Raw genomic sequence first — 16,682 nt, forward strand, 5'->3', positions numbered from 1 at the left:
CCCCCCTCCCCCCATATCACCTGATCATTGCCTGCGTGTCTAACCATGCATGCTTCATTGTGTATCGCAGGAGCAAACGTCGAGGCACCCATCCCCGCAGATGCAGACCGCCCGCACGATGCCCCTCGGAGACCACTGGAGACGGAGAGACCCGGACCCTCTGGCATGCGACGCCCGCACGATGTCCATCGGAGACCACGGGCCCCCGTCACAGCCGAGCCACGAAACCACAACCCAGGACACCCCTACCCAGGACACCCCTACCCAGGAAACTGAAATACAGGACAGTGACACAGATTGGATGGGCGGAGACGAACCGCCACCCCAAAGTGCCATGGACTCAGAGTCGGAAGATGCGCACGACACAACGCCACTGCTGTCACCAACACCCTCCACCATCGCAGAGACGCTCACCTCGGTTGGGCACTTTAGTGATGAGGCGTCTGGTACACTCACTGGTGCGCACAACACAGCCGTCCCGGTACAGCAGATGGAGGTAGGAGCAGCAGAGGGGCTGGGCACAGTCTCTGCAGGCCATGGCCCAGTCTCAGCAGGCCATTGCCCAGTATCAGCAGGCCATCGCTGAGGGCATCAGCGCCATTGCCCATGTGCTAGCCGGCATCGCACAGTCACAGACAGGGATTGCCAACTCCCTGAGCTCCATGGCTGCAAACCTGCAGACCCTTGTCGATACCAGCACGGGCCTCCAGGACTGGCAGCGCCAGATGTCGGGGGGGGGGGGGGGGCGTCAGATGGCCAGTCCGTTCGCATCCCCCACCCATGTAGAGGCCTGGGGGCCATCGGGCACCCCGAGGGAGGAGGAGGTGCTGGGGCCTGTTCCGGTCCCATTGTAGGGGAGGTCGCGGAACACCTCAACACCTCGGGCTCCCTCCCTTCCGTCCCAGGTGCATCGGGTGGGCAACGGGCAGGACAGGCTGGCAGCTCACCATCCCAGTTGCCCGGGCCGCAGCCTGGCCCATCTAGGCCAGGACGCCCCAGGAAACGGCCGCCAAAGGGATCCCGTGTCAGAGGGCAGGAATCACAGGAGTCCACCTCCAGTTCTGCTGTACCGTCTGGGGAACCACGTAGACGTAGTCAAAGGGCCCGTAAGGCCAAACAATTAGACACTGAGTAAGTTGGCACGGGTGCAGGGCACAGATGAGTTTTAGGGGCTAGGCACGTGCATGAACTTCTTTCGTTATTAAAGTCAATGTTACACCTACAGAAGCTGCCTTTGTGCTCTGTCCAAAGCGTGCGGGGGTGTCATGTACGTTGAGCGCAAGTGTGCGTGTGAGGGGTAGTCTTACCTCAGCCCCAAGTGAGTCTGTCCCCTTCCCCCTGGGCCACCATCAACATCCCTCCGGGCAGAGGACGGGACCGTGCGCTGCAGTGTCACAGCCGCATGCAGGGATGGTCCGGGTGGATGGTGGTACTGTGGCCATGGGTCAGACATAGTCCAACGATGTGGAGCCAGGAGCTCATCGCAGGGCGGGTTGCCATCATCCTCCATGGCCTGCAATAGATACGCGTCCACCGGCAACTGTGTGAGCCCGGCCGTTGTGCCGCAGGTGGATCGGCAATGGGGGGGGTGGTGTGCATGCGGGTGGGGTGGGTGTGGTTGTGGGGGCTGAGGGTGCTGGGTGGGTGGATGGGTGGGGAGGGTGAGGGTGTTTGGGTGTTGCCATGGTGTGCGGTCTGTGGCCATACTACCCGATTCCCACGCCCATCTAGTCAGTGAAGCGGGCGACTATCAGTCTGTCCCGTGCCCGCTGGGCCAGCCGGTAACGGTGGACAGCCACCCGCCCGTGTCTAGCCTGTCTGCCCTGACCATTGCCCCCATTCCCCTAATCTGGGGAGGACTGCGCCTCTTCCTGCTGCTCCTCCACTCCGCCGTCCTCTGCCTGCGGCACATCGCCCCTTTGCTGGGCTATATTGTGCAGGACGCAGCACACCACAATGATGCGGCCGACCCTATCTGACCGATACTGGAGGGCGCCCCCAGAGAGGTCCAGGCACCTGAAACGCATCTTCAGCACGCCAAAGCACCTCTCTATCACTCCCCTTGTCGCTACATGGGCATCATTGTAGCAGTTCTCCGCCTCATTGCGTGGCCTACGTAGAGGCGTCATCAGCCACGATTGCAATGGGCAGCCCCTGTCGCCCAGCAACCAGCCCATCAGCCGGGGATGGCGTCCCTCGTACATGCCGGGGATGTATGACCGCGACAACACGTATGAGTCAGTACACTGCCCGGGTAACGGGCGCAGACGTGCAGGATCATCATGCAGTGGTCGCAGACCACCTGTATGTTCATCGAATAGGTCCCCTTCCTATTGGTGAACACGGCCCTGTTATCTGCAGGTGGCCGCACGGCGACGTGCATCCCATCAATCGCGCCCTGGACCATGGGGAACCCGGCCACGGCAGAGAAGCCCACGGCCCGGGCATCTTGGCTGGCCCGGTCCACAGGGAAGTGGATGTAGCGGTGCGCAATGGCATATAGGGCATCTGTCACTGCCCGGATGCACCGGTGCACCGATGTCTGCGATATGCCGGACAGATCCCCACTCGGTGCCTGGAATGACCCCGTTGCATAAAGGTTCAGGGCCACCGTAACCTTGACGGACATGGGGAGAGGGTGTCCCCCGTCAGTGCCACGCGGTGACAGGTGCGCCAGCAGGTGGCAGATGTGTGCCACAGTTTCCCGGCTCATCCCAAGTCTCCTCCTGCATTCCCGGTCCGTGAGGTCCTGGTATGACAGCCAGGGCCGGTACACACGGGGCGCCCTCGGGTGCCTCCGTTGCCGTGGGGCCGCGACGTCCTCCTCCCCCTCCTCGTCCTGTCGGTCAGGTGTCCCTCCAGCCTGGTCGGCTGCTGCCTGCCCCTCTGCGGCAGCCTGTGCCGCCTCTCTGGCACGCTCCTCCTCCTCCTCCTCATCCAGGGCAACATGGACATTAGCGGCTGCCGCCACGGCGGCCAACATCGTTGGCTTCGCGGAAAACATGATTGCCTGTGTGTGGGGGGGGGCGGAGGGGGGGGGGAGACAGGGACGGGGACGGGGGGGGGGCGACGACATGTCGTCATTGCCCATACCCCCTCCTCCCCCCCAGCCAGGTGGCATGGACCGCATGGGTCCGACTGTTGGAGGCTGGCACCTGGCCAGGTGGACCAACTCACTTGCCCTCGCACCCCCCCTCCCCGGCACAGACCCCCCCTCCCCCCCCACGTCCCTGCCCGGCACGGACCCCGTCCCCCGTCCCCTCCCCGGCACGGACCCCCCCATCCCCCTCCCCTGCACGGACCCCCCCCGTCCCCCTCCCCGGCACAGACAACCCCCCCTCCCCCACGTCCCTCCCCTGCACCGACCCCGTCCCCCGTCCCCTCCCCGGCACGGACCCCCCCGTCCCCCTCCCCGGCACGGACCCCCCCCGTCCCCCTCCCTGACACGGACCCCCGTCCCCCTCCCCATCACGGACCCCCCCGTCCCCCTCCCCGGCACGGACCCCCCGTCCACCCGTCACCCTCCCCGGCACGGACCACCCGTCCCCCTCCCCGGCACGGACCCCCCCGTCCACCTCCCTGGCACGGACCCCCCGTCCCCCTCCCCGGCACGGATCCCCCCCCGTCCCCCTCCCCGGCACGGAGCCCCCGTCCCCCTGTCCGCCCGTCCCCCTCCCTGGCAGTCATCCTCCCGTCCCCGGCCCCCTCCCCGGCATGGACCCCCCCTGTCCACCTCCCCGGCACGGACCCCCCCCGTCCCCCCGTCCACCAGTCCCCCTCCCTGGCAGTCATCCTCCCGTCCCCGGCACTCACCCCACCTCCCAGCACTCCCCTGGAGCCCAGCCCACTTTAACCACCCCCCCTGCCGCACACACACACACACAACCCTAAACACACCTCTCCCCCACACATACAGACTGCAGCCACGCCATCACCTCTCCAGCGGCCAACCCCCCAGGCCGTCACCTACCTCCACGCTGGTCGGCGTAAACCATGAGCACTAGTTGACGCCAATTAACAGGTGGTTTGACTAACGCCGACGTGACCTGTGATCACGGGTCACGTCGGCGGGACGTCGGCCCATCCGGACGGGAGAATATCGGCAGCCCCAAAATCCATTGCCTTGTGCCCACCCGTGCCATTCTCCGAGGTGTGCGGTGCGATTGATGCCCCGCCGACTTTTCTCCCGCGGGGGCGGGATTCATGATGGCCCACGGCGATTCTCCGTCCCAGTGGGGGGTCGGAGAATGTCGCCCAAGGCCTTTGGTGCCCCGCCAGCTGGCGCGGAAATGACATCTCCGGGCGGCGCATGCGCGGGAGCGTTAGCGGACACTGACGGCATTCCCGCGCATGCGCAGTGGAGAGAGTCTCGTCCGCCTCCGCCATGGTGGAGACCGTGGCGAAGGCGGAAGGGAAAGAGTGCCCCCACGGGACAGGCCCGCCCACGGATCGGTGTGCCCCGATCGCGGGCCAGGCCACCGTGGGGGCACCCCCCGGGGCCAGATCGCCCTGCGCCCCCCCCCAGGACCCCGGAGCCCGCCCGCGCCGCCTTGTCCTGTCGGTAAGGTAGGTGGTATAATCCACGCCAGCGGGACAGGCATTTTAGCGGCGGGTCTTCGCGTTTCTCTCTTCACGTTTCCCATTCTAACTATTCTGCTTTTACCCTTTTCGGTTTGTATCTGCAACACCCTTCAGCTTTACCTCCTGCACAATTTGTACTACAGAATGGAATGGAGGTTTACTGTGAAGGCGCCCAGAGAGCCTGCCAGTGGGCGGGGCTGTGGAAAACGGGACAGTGGGATGTGGCTGGGGAAACACACCAGTGGGATGGGGATATGGACCAGTAGGTGGGGCAGGGGGAATGGGCCAGTAGGAGTGGATGGGGGAAACAGGCCAATAGGATGGGGAACTGTAACCGGGCCAGTGGGATGGGACTGGGGAACCGGGCCAGTGGGATGGGACTGGGGAACCGGGCCAGTGGGAGGGGGAAGGGGAACCGGGCCAGTGGGATGGGGCAGGTGAGTGGGCCAGTGGGATGGGGCAGTGGAAATGGTCAGTGTGAGGGGGCAGGGGGAATGGGCCAGTGGGATGGGGCAGTGGGAATGGGCCAGTGTGTGGGGGCAGGGGGAATGGGCCAGTGTGAGGGGGCAGGTTGGATGGGCCAGTGTGTGGGGGCAGGGGGAATGGGCCAGTGTGTGGGGGCAGGGGACATGGGCCAGTGAGAGGGGATGGGGGAATGGGCCAGTGAGAGGGGATGGGGGGAATGGGCCAGTGGGATGGGATGGGGGAATGGGCCAGTAGGAGGGGATGGGGGAGTGGGCCAGTGAGAGGGGATGGGGGAATGGGCCAGTGGGAGGGGATGGGCAATGGGCCAGTGAGAGGGGATGGGGGAATGGGCCAGTGAGAGGGGATGGGGGAATGGGCCAGTGAGAGGGGATGGGGGAATGGGCCAGTGAGAGGGGACGGGGGAATGGGCCAGTGAGAGGGGATGGGGGAATGGGCCAGTGAGAGGGGATGGGGGAATGGGCCAGTGGGAGGAGATGGGGGAATGGGTCAGTGAGGAGGGATGGGGGAATGGGCCAGAGTGGGGGGTTGGGGGAATGGGCCAGTGAGAGGGGATGGGGGAATGGGCCAGTGAGAGGAGATGGGGGAATGGGCCAGTGAGAGGGGATGGTGGAATGGGCCAGTGAGAGTGGATGGGGGAATGGGCCAGTGAGGGGGGATGGGGGAATGGGCCAGAGTGGGGGGATGGGGGAATGGGCAAGTAAGAGGGGATGGGGGAGTGGGCCAGTGAGAGGGGATGGGGGAATGGGCCAGTGAGAGGGGATGGGGGAATGGGCCAGTGAGAGGGGATGGGGGAGTGGGCAAGTGAGAGGCGGTGGGGGAATAGGCCAATGAGGGGGGATGGGGGAATAAGCCAGTGAGGTGGGATGGGGGATTGGGCCAGTGAGAGGGGATGGGGGAGTGGGCCAGTGAGAGGGGATGGGGGAATGGGCCAGTGAGAGGGGATGGGGGAATGGGTCAGTGAGAGGGGATGGGGGATTGGGCCAGTGAGAGGGGATGGGGGAATGGGCCAATGAGGGGGGATGTGCCAGTGAGAGGGGATGGGGGAATGGGACAGTGGGAGGAGATGGGGGAATGGGCCAGTGAGAGGGGATGGGGGAATGGGCCAATGAGGGGGGATGGGGGAATGGGCCAGTGAGGGGGGATGGGGGAATGGGCCAGTGAGAGGGGATGGGGGAATGGGACAGTGGGAGGAGATGGGGGAATGCGCCAGTGAGGGGGGAAGGTGGAATGGGCCAGTGAGAGGGGATGGGGGAATGGGCCAATGAGGGGGGATGGGGGAATAAGCCAGTGAGGTGGGATGGGGGAATGGGCCAGTGAGAGGGGATGGGGGAGTGGGCCAGTGAGAGGGGATGGGGGAATGGGCCAATGAGGGGGGATGGGGGAATAGGCCAGTGAGGGGGGATGGGGGAATGGACCAGTGAGAGGGGATGGGGGAATGGGACAGTGGGAGGAGATGGGGGAATGGGCCAGTGAGAGGGGATGGGGGAATGGGCCAATGAGGGGGGATGGGGGAATGGGCCAGTGAGGGGGGATGGGGGAATGGGCCAGTGAGAGGGGATGGGGTGATGGGCCAGTGAGAGGGGATGGGGGAATGGGCCAGTGAGAGGAGATGGGGGAATGGGCCAGTGGGAGGGGATGGGAGAATGGGACAGTGAGGGGGGATGGGGGATTGGGCCAGTGAGAGGGGATGGGGGAATGGGCCAGTGGGAGGGGATGGGGGAGTTGGCCAGTGAGAGGGGATGGGGGAATCGGCCAGTGAGAGGGGATGGGGGAATGGGCCAGTGGGAGGGGATGGTGGAATGGGAAAGAGAGAGGGGATGGGGGAATGGGCCAGTGAGGGGGGATGGGGGATTGGGCCAGTGAGAGGGGATGGGGAATTGGGCCAGTGAGAGGATATGGGGGAATGGGCCAGTGAGAGGGGATGGGGGATTGGACCAGTGAGAGGGGATGGGGGAATGGGCCAGTGAGAGGGGATGGGGGATTGGGCCAGTGAGAGGAGATGGGGGAATGGGCCAGTGAGAGGGGATGGGGGAATGTGCCAGTGAGAGGGGATGGGGGATTGGGCCAGTGACAGGGGTTGGGGGATTGGGCCAGTGAGAGGAGATGGGGGATTGGGCCAGTGAGAGGAGATGGGGGAATGGGTCAGTGAGAGGGGATGGGGGAATGGGCCAGTGGGAGGGGATGGGCAATGGGCCAGTGAGAGGGGATGAGGGAATGGGCCAGTGAGAGGGGATGGGGGAATGGGCCAGTGAGAGGGGATGGGGGAATGGGCCAGTGAGAGGGGATGGGGGAATGGGCCAGTGAGAGGGGATGGGGGAATGGGCCAGTGGGAGGAGATGGGGGAATGGGTCAGTGAGGAGGGATGGGGGAATGGGCCAGAGTGGGGGGTTGGGGGAATGGGCCAGTGAGAGGGGATGGGGGAATGGGCCAGTGAGAGGAGATGGGGGAATAGGCCAGTGAGAGGGGATGGGGGAATGGGCCAGTGAGAGTGGATGGGGGAATGGGCCAGTGAGGGGGGATGGGGGAATGGGCCAGAGTGGGGGGATGGGGGAATGGGCCAGTAAGAGGGGATGGGGGAGTGGGCCAGTGAGAGGGGATGGGGGAATGGGCCAGTGAGAGGGGATGGGGGATTGGGCCAGTGAGAGGGGATGGGGGAGTGGGCCAGTGAGAGGGGATGGGGGAATGTGCCAGTGAGAGGGGATGGGGGAATGGGTCAGTGAGAGGGGATGGGGGATTGGGCCAGTGAGAGGGGATGGGGGTTTGGGCCAGTGAGAGGGGATGGGGGAATGGGCCAATGAGGGGGGATGGGGGAATGGGCCAGTGAGAGGGGATGGGGGAATGGGACAGTGGGAGGAGATGGGGGAATGGGCCAGTGAGGGTGGATGGGGGAATGGGACAGTGGGAGGAGATGGGGGAATGGGCCAGTGAAAAGGGGTGGGGGAATGGGTCAGTGAGAGGAGTTGGTGAATAGGCCAGTGAGAGGGAATGGGGGAATGGGTCTGTGCGGGGGTATGGGGGAATGGGCCAGTGAGAGGGGATGGGGGAATGGGCCAGTGAGGGGGGAATGGGGGAATGGGCCAGTGAAAGGGGATGGGGGAATGCGCCAGTGAGGGGGGAAGGCGGAATGGGCCAGTGAGATGGGATGGGGGAATGGGCCAGTGAGAGGGGATGGGGGAATGGGCCAATGAGGGGGGATGGGGGAATAGGCCAGTGAGGGGGGATGGGGGAATGGACCAGTGAGAGGGGATGGGGGAATGGGACAGTGGGAGGAGACGGGGGAATGGGCCACTGAGAGGGGATGGGGGAATGGGCCAGTGAGAGGGGATGGGGGAATGGGCCAATGAGGGGGGATGGGGGAATGGGCCAGTGAGGGGGGATGGGGGAATGGGCCAGTGAGAGGGGATGGGGGAATGGGCCAGTGAGAGGGGATGGGGGAATGGGCCAGTGAGAGGAGATGGGGCAATGGGCCAGTGGGAGGGGATGGGAGAATGGGACAGTGAGGGGGGATGGGGGATTGGGCCAGTGAGAGGGGATGGGGGAATGGGCCAGTGGGAGGGGATGGGGGAGTTGGCCAGTGAGAGGGGATGGGGGAATGGGCCAGTGAGAGGGGATGGGGGAATGGGCCAGTGGGAGGGAATGGTGGAATGGGAAAGAGAGAGGGGATGGGGGAATGGGCCAGTGAGAGGGGATGGGGGATTGGGCCAGTGAGAGGGGATGGGGAATTGGGCCAGTGAGAGGAGATGGGGGAATGGGCCAGTGAGAGGGGATGGGGGATTGGGCCAGTGAGAGGTGATGGGGGAATGGGCCAGTGAGAGGGGATGGGGGATTGGGCCAGTGAGAGGAGATGGGGGAATGGGTCAGTGAGAGGGGATGGGGGAATGGGCCAGTGGGAGGGGATGGGCAATGGGCCAGTGAGAGGGGATGAGGGAATGGGCCAGTGAGAGGGGATGGGGGAATGGGCCAGTGAGAGGGGATGGGGGAATGGGCCAGTGAGAGGGGATGGGGGAATGGGCCAGTGGGAGGAGATGGGGGAATGGGTCAGTGAGGAGGGATGGGGGAATGGGCCAGAGTGGGGGGTTGGGGGAATGGGCCAGTGAGAGGGGATGGGGGAATGGGCCAGTGAGAGGAGATGGGGGAATAGGCCAGTGAGAGGGGATGGGGGAATGGGCCAGTGAGAGTGGATGGGGGAATGGGCCAGTGAGGGGGGATGGGGGAATGGGCCAGAGTGGGGGGATGGGGGAATGGGCCAGTAAGAGGGGATGGGGGAGTGGGCCAGTGAGAGGGGATGGGGGAATGGGCCAGTGAGAGGGGATGGGGGATTGGGCCAGTGAGAGGGGATGGGGGAGTGGGCCAGTGAGAGGGGATGGGGGAATGTGCCAGTGAGAGGGGATGGGGGAATGGGTCAGTGAGAGGGGATGGGGGATTGGGCCAGTGAGAGGGGATGGGGGTTTGGGCCAGTGAGAGGGGATGGGGGAATGGGCCAATGAGGGGGGATGGGGGAATGGGCCAGTGAGAGGGGATGGGGGAATGGGACAGTGGGAGGAGATGGGGGAATGGGCCAGTGAGGGTGGATGGGGGAATGGGACAGTGGGAGGAGATGGGGGAATGGGCCAGTGAAAAGGGGTGGGGGAATGGGTCAGTGAGAGGAGTTGGTGAATAGGCCAGTGAGAGGGAATGGGGGAATGGGTCTGTGCGGGGGTATGGGGGAATGGGCCAGTGAGAGGGGATGGGGGAATGGGCCAGTGAGGGGGGAATGGGGGAATGGGCCAGTGAAAGGGGATGGGGGAATGCGCCAGTGAGGGGGGAAGGCGGAATGGGCCAGTGAGAGGGGATGGGGGAATGGGCCAGTGAGAGGGGATGGGGGAATGGGCCAATGAGGGGGGATGGGGGAATAGGCCAGTGAGGGGGGATGGGGGAATGGACCAGTGAGAGGGGATGGGGGAATGGGACAGTGGGAGGAGACGGGGGAATGGGCCACTGAGAGGGGATGGGGGAATGGGCCAGTGAGAGGGGATGGGGGAATGGGCCAATGAGGGGGGATGGGGGAATGGGCCAGTGAGGGGGGATGGGGGAATGGGCCAGTGAGAGGGGATGGGGGAATGGGCCAGTGAGAGGGGATGGGGGAATGGGCCAGTGAGAGGAGATGGGGCAATGGGCCAGTGGGAGGGGATGGGAGAATGGGACAGTGAGGGGGGATGGGGGATTGGGCCAGTGAGAGGGGATGGGGGAATGGGCCAGTGGGAGGGGATGGGGGAGTTGGCCAGTGAGAGGGGATGGGGGAATGGGCCAGTGAGAGGGGATGGGGGAATGGGCCAGTGGGAGGGGATGGTGGAATGGGAAAGAGAGAGGGGATGGGGGAATGGGCCAGTGAGAGGGGATGGGGGATTGGGCCAGTGAGAGGGGATGGGGAATTGGGCCAGTGAGAGGAGATGGGGGAATGGGCCAGTGAGAGGGGATGGGGGATTGGGCCAGTGAGAGGTGATGGGGGAATGGGCCAGTGAGAGGGGATGGGGGATTGGGCCAGTGAGAGGAGATGGGGGAATGGGCCAGTGAGAGGGGATGGTGGAATGGGCCAGTGAGAGTGGATGGGGGAATGGGCCAGTGAGGGGGGATGGGGGAATGGGCCAGAGTGGGGGGATGGGGGAATGGGCAAGTAAGAGGGGATGGGGGAGTGGGCCAGTGAGAGGGGATGGGGGAATGGGCCAGTGAGAGGGGATGGGGGAATGGGCCAGTGAGAGGGGATGGGGGAGTGGGCAAGTGAGAGGCGGTGGGGGAATAGGCCAATGAGGGGGGATGGGGGAATAAGCCAGTGAGATGGGATGGGGGATTGGGCCAGTGAGAGGGGATGGGGGAGTGGGCCAGTGAGAGGAGATGGGGGATTGGGCCAGTGAGAGGAGATGGGGGAATGGGCCAGTGAGAGGGGATGGGGGAATGTGCCAGTGAGAGGGGATGGGGGAATGGGCCAGTGAGAGGGGATGGGGGAATGGGCCAGTGAGAGGGGATGGGGGAGTGGGCAAGTGAGAGGCGGTGGGGGAATGGGCCAGTGGGAGGAGATGGGGGAATGGGTCAGTGAGGAGGGATGGGGGAATGGGCCAGAGTGGGGGGTTGGGGGAATGGGCCAGTGAGAGGGGATGGGGGATTGGGCCAGTGAGAGGGGATGGGGGATTGGGCCAGTGAGAGGAGATGGGGGATTGGGCCAGTGAGAGTGGATGGGGGAATGGGCCAGTGAGGGGGGATGGGGGAATGGGCCAGAGTGGGGGGATGGGGGAATGGGCAAGTAAGAGGGGATGGGGGAGTGGGCCAGTGAGAGGGGATGGGGGAATGGGCCAGTGAGAGGGGATGGGGGAATGGGCCAGTGAGAGGGGATGGGGGAGTGGGCAAGTGAGAGGCGGTGGGGGAATAGGCCAATGAGGGGGGATGGGGGAATAAGCCAGTGAGGTGGGATGGGGGATTGGGCCAGTGAGAGGGGATGGGGGAGTGGGCCAGTGAGAGGGGATGGGGGAATGGGCCAGTGAGAGGGGATGGGGGAATGGGTCAGTGAGAGGGGATGGGGGATTGGGCCAGTGAGAGGGGATGGGGGAATGGGCCAATGAGGGGGGATGTGCCAGTGAGAGGGGATGGGGGAATGGGACAGTGGGAGGAGATGGGGGAATGGGCCAGTGAGAGGGGATGGGGGAATGGGCCAATGAGGGGGGATGGGGGAATGGGCCAGTGAGGGGGGATGGGGGAATGGGCCAGTGAGAGGGGATGGGGGAATGGGACAGTGGGAGGAGATGGGGGAATGCGCCAGTGAGGGGGGAAGGTGGAATGGGCCAGTGAGAGGGGATGGGGGAATGGGCCAATGAGGGGGGATGGGGGAATAAGCCAGTGAGGTGGGATGGGGGAATGGGCCAGTGAGAGGGGATGGGGGAGTGGGCCAGTGAGAGGGGATGGGGGAATGGGCCAATGAGGGGGGATGGGGGAATAGGCCAGTGAGGGGGGATGGGGGAATGGACCAGTGAGAGGGGATGGGGGAATGGGACAGTGGGAGGAGATGGGGGAATGGGCCAGTGAGAGGGGATGGGGGAATGGGCCAATGAGGGGGGATGGGGGAATGGGCCAGTGAGGGGGGATGGGGGAATGGGCCAGTGAGAGGGGATGGGGTGATGGGCCAGTGAGAGGGGATGGGGGAATGGGCCAGTGAGAGGAGATGGGGGAATGGGCCAGTGGGAGGGGATGGGAGAATGGGACAGTGAGGGGGGATGGGGGATTGGGCCAGTGAGAGGGGATGGGGGAATGGGCCAGTGGGAGGGGATGGGGGAGTTGGCCAGTGAGAGGGGATGGGGGAATCGGCCAGTGAGAGGGGATGGGGGAATGGGCCAGTGGGAGGGGATGGTGGAATGGGAAAGAGAGAGGGGATGGGGGAATGGGCCAGTGAGGGGGGATGGGGGATTGGGCCAGTGAGAGGGGATGGGGAATTGGGCCAGTGAGAGGATATGGGGGAATGGGCCAGTGAGAGGGGATGGGGGATTGGACCAGTGAGAGGGGATGGGGGAATGGGCCAGTGAGAGGGGATGGGGGATTGGGCCAGTGAGAGGAGATGGGGGAATGGGCCAGTGAGAGGGGATGGGGGAATGTGCCAGTGAGAGGGGATGGGGGATTGGGCCAGTGACAGGGGATGGGGGATTGGGCCAGTGAGAGGAGATGGGGGATTGGGCCAGTGAGAGGAGATGGGGGAATGGGTCAGTGAGAGGGGATGGGGGAATGGGCCAGTGGGAGGGGATGGGCAATGGGCCAGTGAGAGGGGATGAGGGAATGGGCCAGTGAGAGGGGATGGGGGAATGGGCCAGTGAGAGGGGATGGGGGAATGGGCCAGTGAGAGGGGATGGGGGAATGGGCCAGTGAGAGGGGATGGGGGAATGGGCCAGTGGGAGGAGATGGGGGAATGGGTCAGTGAGGAGGGATGGGGGAATGGGCCAGAGTGGGGGGTTGGGGGAATGGGCCAGTGAGAGGGGATGGGGGAATGGGCCAGTGAGAGGAGATGGGGGAATAGGCCAGTGAGAGGGGATGGGGGAATGGGCCAGTGAGAGTGGATGGGGGAATGGGCCAGTGAGGGGGGATGGGGGAATGGGCCAGAGTGGGGGGATGGGGGAATGGGCCAGTAAGAGGGGATGGGGGAGTGGGCCAGTGAGAGGGGATGGGGGAATGGGCCAGTGAGAGGGGATGGGGGATTGGGCCAGTGAGAGGGGATGGGGGAGTGGGCCAGTGAGAGGGGATGGGGGAATGTGCCAGTGAGAGGGGATGGGGGAATGGGTCAGTGAGAGGGGATGGGGGATTGGGCCAGTGAGAGGGGATGGGGGTTTGGGCCAGTGAGAGGGGATGGGGGAATGGGCCAATGAGGGGGGATGGGGGAATGGGCCAGTGAGAGGGGATGGGGGAATGGGACAGTGGGAGGAGATGGGGGAATGGGCCAGTGAGGGTGGATGGGGGAATGGGACAGTGGGAGGAGATGGGGGAATGGGCCAGTGAAAAGGGGTGGGGGAATGGGTCAGTGAGAGGAGTTGGTGAATAGGCCAGTGAGAGGGAATGGGGGAATGGGTCTGTGCGGGGGTATGGGGGAATGGGCCAGTGAGAGGGGATGGGGGAATGGGCCAGTGAGGGGGGAATGGGGGAATGGGCCAGTGAAAGGGGATGGGGGAATGCGCCAGTGAGGGGGGAAGGCGGAATGGGCCAGTGAGATGGGATGGGGGAATGGGCCAGTGAGAGGGGATGGGGGAATGGGCCAATGAGGGGGGATGGGGGAATAGGCCAGTGAGGGGGGATGGGGGAATGGACCAGTGAGAGGGGATGGGGGAATGGGACAGTGGGAGGAGACGGGGGAATGGGCCACTGAGAGGGGATGGGGGAATGGGCCAGTGAGAGGGGATGGGGGAATGGGCCAATGAGGGGGGATGGGGGAATGGGCCAGTGAGGGGGGATGGGGGAATGGGCCAGTGAGAGGGGATGGGGGAATGGGCCAGTGAGAGGGGATGGGGGAATGGGCCAGTGAGAGGAGATGGGGCAATGGGCCAGTGGGAGGGGATGGGAGAATGGGACAGTGAGGGGGGATGGGGGATTGGGCCAGTGAGAGGGGATGGGGGAATGGGCCAGTGGGAGGGGATGGGGGAGTTGGCCAGTGAGAGGGGATGGGGGAATGGGCCAGTGAGAGGGGATGGGGGAATGGGCCAGTGGGAGGGAATGGTGGAATGGGAAAGAGAGAGGGGATGGGGGAATGGGCCAGTGAGAGGGGATGGGGGATTGGGCCAGTGAGAGGGGATGGGGAATTGGGCCAGTGAGAGGAGATGGGGGAATGGGCCAGTGAGAGGGGATGGGGGATTGGGCCAGTGAGAGGTGATGGGGGAATGGGCCAGTGAGAGGGGATGGGGGATTGGGCCAGTGAGAGGAGATGGGGGAATGGATCAGTGAGAGGGGATGGGGGAATGGGCCAGTGGGAGGGGATGGGCAATGGGCCAGTGAGAGGGGATGAGGGAATGGGCCAGTGAGAGGGGATGGGGGAATGGGCCAGTGAGAGGGGATGGGGGAATGGGCCAGTGAGAGGGGATGGGGGAATGGGCCAGTGGGAGGCGATGGGGGAATGGGTCAGTGAGGAGGGATGGGGGAATGGGCCAGAGTGGGGGGTTGGGGGAATGGGCCAGTGAGAGGGGATGGGGGAATGGGCCAGTGAGAGGAGATGGGGGAATAGGCCAGTGAGAGGGGATGGGGGAATGGGCCAGTGAGAGTGGATGGGGGAATGGGCCAGTGAGGGGGGATGGGGGAATGGGCCAGTGTGGGGGGATGGGGGAATGGGCCAGTAAGAGGGGATGGGGGAGTGGGCCAGTGAGAGGGGATGGGGGAATGGGCCAGTGAGAGGGGATGGGGGATTGGGCCAGTGAGAGGGGATGGGGGAGTGGGCCAGTGAGAGGGGATGGGGGAATGTGCCAGTGAGAGGGGATGGGGGAATGGGTCAGTGAGAGGGGATGGGGGATTGGGCCAGTGAGAGGGGATGGGGGTTTGGGCCAGTGAGAGGGGATGGGGGAATGGGCCAATGAGGGGGGATGGGGGAATGGGCCAGTGAGAGGGGATGGGGGAATGGGACAGTGGGAGGAGATGGGGGAATGGGCCAGTGAGGGTGGATGGGGGAATGGGACAGTGGGAGGAGATGGGGGAATGGGCCAGTGAAAAGGGGTGGGGGAATGGGTCAGTGAGAGGAGTTGGTGAATAGGCCAGTGAGAGGGAATGGGGGAATGGGTCTGTGCGGGGGTATGGGGGAATGGGCCAGTGAGAGGGGATGGGGGAATGGGCCAGTGAGGGGGGATGGGGGAATGGGCCAGTGAGAGGGGATGGGGTGATGGGCCAGTGAGAGGGGATGGGGGAATGGGCCAGTGAGAGGAGATGGGGGAATGGGCCAGTGGGAGGGGATGGGAGAATGGGACAGTGAGGGGGGATGGGGGATTGGGCCAGTGAGAGGGGATGGGGGAATGGGCCAGTGGGAGGGGATGGGGGAGTTGGCCAGTGAGAGGGGATGGGGGAATCGGCCAGTGAGAGGGGATGGGGGAATGGGCCAGTGGGAGGGGATGGTGGAATGGGAAAGAGAGAGGGGATGGGGGAATGGGCCAGTGAGGGGGGATGGGGGATTGGGCCAGTGAGAGGGGATGGGGAATTGGGCCAGTGAGAGGATATGGGGGAATGGGCCAGTGAGAGGGGATGGGGGATTGGACCAGTGAGAGGGGATGGGGGAATGGGCCAGTGAGAGGGGATGGGGGATTGGGCCAGTGAGAGGAGATGGGGGAATGGGCCAGTGAGAGGGGATGGGGGAATGTGCCAGTGAGAGGGGATGGGGGATTGGGCCAGTGACAGGGGATGGGGGATTGGGCCAGTGAGAGGAGATGGGGGATTGGGCCAGTGAGAGGAGATGGGGGAATGGGTCAGTGAGAGGGGATGGGGGAATGGGCCAGTGGGAGGGGATGGGCAATGGGCCAGTGAGAGGGGATGAGGGAATGGGCCAGTGAGAGGGGATGGGGGAATGGGCCAGTGAGAGGGGATGGGGGAATGGGCCAGTGAGAGGGGATGGGGGAATGGGCCAGTGAGAGGGGATGGGGGAATGGGCCAGTGGGAGGAGATGGGGGAATGGGTCAGTGAGGAGGGATGGGGGAATGGGCCAGAGTGGGGGGTTGGGGGAATGGGCCAGTGAGAGGGGATGGGGGAATGGGCCAGTGAGAGGAGATGGGGGAATAGGCCAGTGAGAGGGGATGGGGGAATGGGCCAGTGAGAGTGGATGGGGGAATGGGCCAGTGAGGGGGGATGGGGGAATGGGCCAGAGTGGGGGGATGGGGGAATGGGCCAGTAAGAGGGGATGGGGGAGTGGGCCAGTGAGAGGGGATGGGGGAATGGGCCAGTGAGAGGGGATGGGGGATTTGGCCAGTGAGAGGGGATGGGGGAGTGGGCCAGTGAGAGGGGATGGGGGAATGTGCCAGTGAGAGGGGATGGGGGAATGGGTCAGTGAGAGGGGATGGGGGATTGGGCCAGTGAGAGGGGATGGGGGTTTGGGCCAGTGAGAGGGGATGGGGGAATGGGCCAATGAGGGGGGATGGGGGAAT

Source organism: Scyliorhinus torazame, chromosome 10, assembly GCF_047496885.1.
Source record: "Scyliorhinus torazame isolate Kashiwa2021f chromosome 10, sScyTor2.1, whole genome shotgun sequence".
Taxonomy (NCBI): domain Eukaryota; kingdom Metazoa; phylum Chordata; class Chondrichthyes; order Carcharhiniformes; family Scyliorhinidae; genus Scyliorhinus; species Scyliorhinus torazame.